At 32.2% G+C, this 6463-nt stretch overlaps 1 pseudogene across 1 annotated transcript; it reads left to right on the top strand.

The window, feature by feature from the left end:
* Window positions 1-300: 300 nt before the first annotated feature.
* LOC149216919 (protein LATERAL BRANCHING OXIDOREDUCTASE 1 pseudogene) lies at window positions 301-1048 on the top strand (annotated as a pseudogene). The gene is made up of 2 exons (XR_016250112.1): window positions 301-643; window positions 731-1048. The product of XR_016250112.1 is annotated as a protein LATERAL BRANCHING OXIDOREDUCTASE 1 pseudogene (transcript).
* The last annotated feature ends 5415 nt before the right edge of the window (window positions 1049-6463 follow it).

The raw sequence follows: 6463 nt of genomic DNA, 5'->3' as shown, positions 1-6463 counted from the left end.
GTGTTGGAACTTGGACGGTCGCGAATACCATTTTACAAGAATCACAATGGAAACAGTATACATATTCAAAATGACTACTTAGAGTACGATGATTCTGAAAAAGCTGCACAAAAATACAAACTATGTAACTCGAGACGCTTTTGTCCAATCACGCGGATTAAAGTAGTATTTTCCTCAACTTTTTCTCAATGTATGCAGAATCATGGTTATCGTTGAGTTTCATGTCCGGTATCGTTCCTTCCTAGCACACTATAAATATGTCCACAAATCCCATAGCTTAATCAATCAATGAATATTGTGTTCACCAAGGTGTGTTATACTTTCAATAAATTGGCCTGAATTTATTTGTTCAGTGAGTCTTTCGAAGCATTGCTTCAGTATCTAGAGTGCTGACATGGGTCTTCCCAATTGGGGTAGTTCTTTTCTTACCGTCGAGAGCGTTCAAGAACTCGTGAAGACGCAGAAGGAGACGATACCAGAAAGATATATCAGAGGAAACGAAGAAAGGCAATCACCAATTCCTTTGTCTGATCATCAGCTCCACATCCCCATCATTGACATGTCCAAGCTTCCAGAAGAATCGGAGAGAGAGCAAGAAATCAAGAAGATTGCCCAGGCTTGTGAAGAATGGGGCTTCTTCCAGGTATGATTTGATTAATTCCTGCTTTCTTGGTGTTATGAAAGGTTTTGCACGAAAATAACTAGATATATTGTGGTTGGCGTCATGTAGGTTGTGAATCACGGTATACCAAAGTCCTTAATAGATGGTGTTAAGAGAGTTGGAAAGGAGTTTTTCCAGCTTCCTTTGGAGGAGAAACAGATGTATTCAGTGAAGCCAGGAGATCTTCAGGGTTACGGCCAGATATTCGTCGTGTCTGAAGAGCAAAAGCTGGATTGGGGTGATTTGCTGGTTCTGATAACCTCTCCTCCGCACTATAGAGATTTGAATCTGTGGCCACTTCAGCCCACTGATTTCAGGTACAATACAGGTATTTTGCACAGAAAGAGATACAACACAAAATCGAAGGGACCCTATATAATCGGATAAACAATTTTGCGGATATTTATGTTCGAATTTCTGGGTATTGTTAGTTATCTGAAATCTATATGATTTATTTCATTTATTATTATTAGGTTAAAGTTTTGTTTCGAATTATATTTTTTCTCATGTATAACGCACTTAAGACCGTGGTTAGTTTTAATCCATTATTTATAGTTTTTTCATTATTTTATTTTGGAGAAAGGTTTATTTTACTATGAAATCATTAAATAGATGTTTAAGATGTCTTATACATGATTAAGAATAGGAAAGCTATTAGTAGATATAGAATTTATAATAATAATGATAAATAGGAATTGGGAACATTTTGATCTTTTTTAAATTTGGGTAATTTTTCATGGCGTAAAGTTCTTATGTTAAGTTGAATCCAGAGTGATATTGATCTTATTTTCTTAGTTGAAACTTGGGAGCATGATGAATCCAGACTCCCCACATAGATGGTCTTATTTTTTGGTTAACCTAGACCACGAAATCCTCTCCTAGAGGTTTTGGTAGTATAGCTTGTAATATAAAAATATAATACTTTTTCTCCCATTCGGCTTCATATGATTGACCCCCTCAATCAATACATTTGGATCAAAATTTATGATGCTAACACTATTCAGGTTTTTCTCACAATCTGCTAGTTTGCTCCTATCAACTCTACCTCTTATGAGAAAAACAACATGGATAAGAACTACCCCTTCAATACCTTAGAACAGGGTATCCACAGTCTAAACAATGGAGGTAATATCCTTTTGCTTGGGGGCTTAAATGCTAGAACCGCTACTAACCAACCTACTATCCTAATTAATAACTCTAACCCTGACCGGTTGTGGCTTGATGACGACTTTGACTTAGCTAGTAGATACAAAAGAAATTTTGAAGACATAATCGAGAACCTATTTGGTATTGAGGTAATCAAACTTTGTAGCTCCCAAGACTTGATAATTTGTAATGGAATCAATACGTGGCTAGCCTCTAGCTAGATGACTTGTATTCAAGGACGTGGAAGTAGTGTTGTGGATTATGTGATAACTGATACCCATGTTCTCGATTGTATTGTAAACATCGATGTACTTAATGACGATGAGCCTAAGTCCGACCATAGACCTTTATCCTTAACTCTAAACCTTGATATGCATACCAACCACATGATAAAGAATTGTGAGAGTCAAAGGCACATTCTTTTGATAAAAGTAAAATGGATCTCTTCTTAAACGATTTAAAAAAATATTTAGGTTTCTTAACATATACTGATAACATTGATGACATCTACCACAACTTTAGTGCAACTGTCACCAATACTATCAACAAGTTATCCATTGAGGTGTTGTATAAAAAGATAATAGAACTTCCAACCCTTGGTATGATCATGATTGTAAAACTACCAGGAAAGTGATTAGAGATGCTCCCTATGATACTATAAAGCTCAAAAGAATATGTATAAAGCACTAATAAAAAGCAAGAAAATGTCATATATAAATAAGAGGTAAGAGTGTCTTCTTCACCTTTCTAAAGCTAAACCTAAAAACTTTTGGAGGAATATTCTTGTTCATAAAATGAAAGAAAATAATTTGATCCCCTTTAAGAACTAGGATATCTATTTTAAGAATCTGTATTATTCCACAAACATCATGGGAAACATCTTAAACACCCCTATAGACGAGGATATATTTTCCTTGGAAGATGTGGATTTTAGGATTAAGAAACTTGCTAATGGGAATGCTATGGATATTGAAGGCTATCAAGCTAAAATTTTCAAAATGGGAAGATCTATCATCATCTCTCATATACCAAAACTCTTCAATTTTCCCATGAAACATGGCTTCCCTAAGTCTTAGATGCGAAGCCTTATTGTATGCCTATCTTTAAAAGTGGGGATACAAACATTCCTTCTAACTACAAGACCATTATGATTTGCCATATTTAACCATATTGTATGGGCTCATATTGGAAAAGAAGATTAGCCTTTGGCTTGAAAGGCATGGTAAGAGACCTAAAAGGAAAGTTAGTTTTCACAAACAAAACTCAATTATTAACCATCTTGTTACTCTTAGCATCACTGTCAAGGATTGTCAAAATAATAAAATTGATCTCTTCGGTTGTTTTGTTGACTTTAGTAAAGCTTTTGACTCTATTCCTTGGGATAAGTTATGGAAGAGACTTGATAGGATAATGGTTCCTCTCAAGTTGAGGGTTATTGTGAGGCTATACAAGAATGTTATTGCCAACCTTACAACTTAGTTTCATGAAACTAAATACAATATTGGAGTTAAGCAAGGGTGTCCGCTATCTCCTACCCTTTTTGGATTTTACATTGATAAGCTAGAAGACTGTTTGGAAGTTACATGATGCGAGGGCCCCAAGCTCGTTGATATGGTCATTACTCTTCTCCTTTATGTTGATGATATCATTCTTTTAGTCAGAAGCCAAGATGATGTCAGAAAGAAGCTTAGAATCCTCCATGAATATTTCTCCAAGATGGGTATGACTATTAATACCAAAAAAACTAAAGTCATGATTATTAAACCTAAAAAAACCAATTATGATTGTTTCATTTATGATAACAGTTAGTTGGAGAAGGTTTCTTCCTACAAATATTTAATTACTTACATTCACCACTAGCTCAATTGGAATTATAGGATTGAGAAAAGGATAATAAGAGGTTGGAAAGCTTATTATGGGTTTCAAAGAAATTATAAGTCCACTGATCTTTGTGCATGGAGTAAAAAAAAGTTTTTCTTTGAGACTCTCGTCACCCCTGTTATATTATATGGCTATGAGATTTGATGTTGTAGTATATCTAGATAATTGTGGAGGAGGATTGAGTTGATCCAATAGAAATTTATAACCTACAACCTCAAGATTAAAAGAAATTATCCCTACCTTATCCTCTTGATCAAACCTAGCCTTTCCTCCATTGAAAGCATGGCTATATTTAGGTATCTAATGTATATGAAGAAGCTTTACAATATGGAAGCCAAGAGGTTCCTCAAAATTGCTTCTAACTCTATACAAAACCCCCATGTCAAACTCAAGTGATGGTTGCATAAGGATACCTAGTCTTAGCTCCACCATTAGGGGATAATAGAGGAGATCATCTTGGAGAATAATGATAATATTAAAAATACTATAACTTCCAAATTTAAGGATAAGTTGTGGGATGATACAAACTTAGAAGGAAAAAGGAAGCTAAGGTATTATAAAGATGCGATCAACCCCAATCTTGCTAAGCAAAATTATCTTTCTACCTTGACCAGTGCTAAGAAGAAAATGATCATTGTGAATATAAGAACTAATTCTCATGAGCTTCTAAGTTAAAACGGGCATTGGTCTATTCCCGAAACACCTTGGGACAAAAGAGTCTATCACCTTTGCGATACTAAGAGGGTTGAAGAAGAAAAACACTTTATCTTGGGATTCTCTTATCATTCTCATGTCCATTCTCATTTCCAAAACCTTTCTCACACTACAAACCTTCTTGCCTTGTTAAGTCATCAAAATTATAGTGCTCTCTTTTTTTTTCAATCGCATAGACATAAAATTTTAAAAAGTTTCAATTAATCTCTTTCTTAAGCTCTGATATGAAATTAATCATCATCCTCTTTCTATATAGAATTATTATTTTAAGTAATGTGTAATTTATATTATAAAAAAAAATTAATTAGATAACCATTTAAAATTAAAAATAAACTAAAAAATAAAATAAAAAATTTTTTTTAACGTATAAATTTTTAGTTTTTCATTTTAAAAATTTTATCTAATTTGATTTTTAATTATATTTTATAAATTTAAAACTACATTGAATATACATTAATTAATTGGATTATGAATTATATTTTATAAATTTAAAACTACATTGAATATACATTAATTAATTGGATTATGATTCATAGATATTTTTATTTTGAAATAGGGTGTATTTTTTTTTAATTTAATAATTAATAAGTGGACGATGGGGATTTAATCTATAAAATATTTTTAGGGTTTATCTCAATGGAATGTTTTACTTTTTACTTTTCAATTTAATTAAAAAAATGTTATAAAATTAAATGAAAATAGAAATATATAAACAATATTTTTGACCATGAATTGAGTTATGATTTTGCATAAATAATATTGATAAGCCATGATATTGATCCATAGTATTGTAACAAAATTTATTTATGTATTAAGAATCTCCATGATAAAATGGGGTGAGTCTCGAGATTTAAAAATCTTATGACATATTATATGAAATATATTATGTTTAATTAATATTATCTATTTATACTTATTATTAATAATAATAACTATAAAATTATAAATTTATTTATTATTATTATTATTTTACCAATTTAATTGGTCTCATAAAATAAAATAAATATTTTATTATTTCTTATCCACTTTTCTTAGTCATTTAATTTATATAAATGCTCCCATTACTATTATGTGATCAAATTTAATGTTGCAAGACAAAAGTTCTGACTCAAATATATATTGAAACAAAGGGAGCTGCAGGGCAGCAAGTCCCTGCCTTGAGTGGATGATTTACTTGGGTTGAAGGGGGCTTACTTCCGCATATGAAGAAGTGAACCTCGCTTATTAACATAATAGTGGAGACCTGTACCTAACCTATGAACTAGAGTCAAATATCTGCGCTACAAGTATATAGACTTGTTAGAGTCCAAAGAAAAGAAACCACAAGAAAGAGCAAGGGAATATATAGACTTGTTAGAGTCTAAATAACTTGCTATTGAATCTGTTCACACAACTTATAAAATGAAGCCTCTTCCTGTCCACCCATGACACCTTTTCAAAGTCTCAGCAACATGTTCAGAACATTGATTCTAAATACTCTCTATTGAGACACTGCTTTAAGCTACTAAATAGTTTAGGGAGAAATTGAAATAGAAATTAATTTACATACTTGCTTGAAGATGAAGCTGGCTGCACGTAACAGAATCTGCTGCCAGACTAAAACCCAAGATTTATGTATGTAGGTTTTCAACTATTCGATCTACTGTTGCCAATGTTATTCTTGATACATTAATAAGAATATTTATTCAAACATGAGATAAACTTAGTTATAACTAAATCAACCATAGTTAACCCCAAACAAAACTGTTTTTCAACTTATTACCCATTATTGAAAATATAATCATAATTGCCACTTATTGAACACTAGAAGAAAGTGCAATATTGTGGAAAAAAATCTTCAAACTGAGTATCTCAAAAAAAATGCAACAAATTATCATAAGATAAAAGACACTCAGTGTATGATTATAGACACTCAGTCTATGATGATATTTGTGAAGGCACTTCCATCATCGGATAAAAGACACTCAGTCTATGATGATAAACACTCAATCTATGATGATATTTGTGAAGGCACTTCCATCGCTAGACCTAATTAGATACTTGTAGCAGTGGAAGCTATAG

This window comes from Pinus tabuliformis, chromosome 1_1, assembly GCF_031772625.1.
Source record: "Pinus tabuliformis cultivar Carrire ecotype Pingquan chromosome 1_1, CPIR1, whole genome shotgun sequence".
NCBI lineage: Eukaryota > Viridiplantae > Streptophyta > Pinopsida > Pinales > Pinaceae > Pinus > Pinus tabuliformis.
This window is presented reverse-complemented; position numbering and strand designations above follow the sequence as displayed.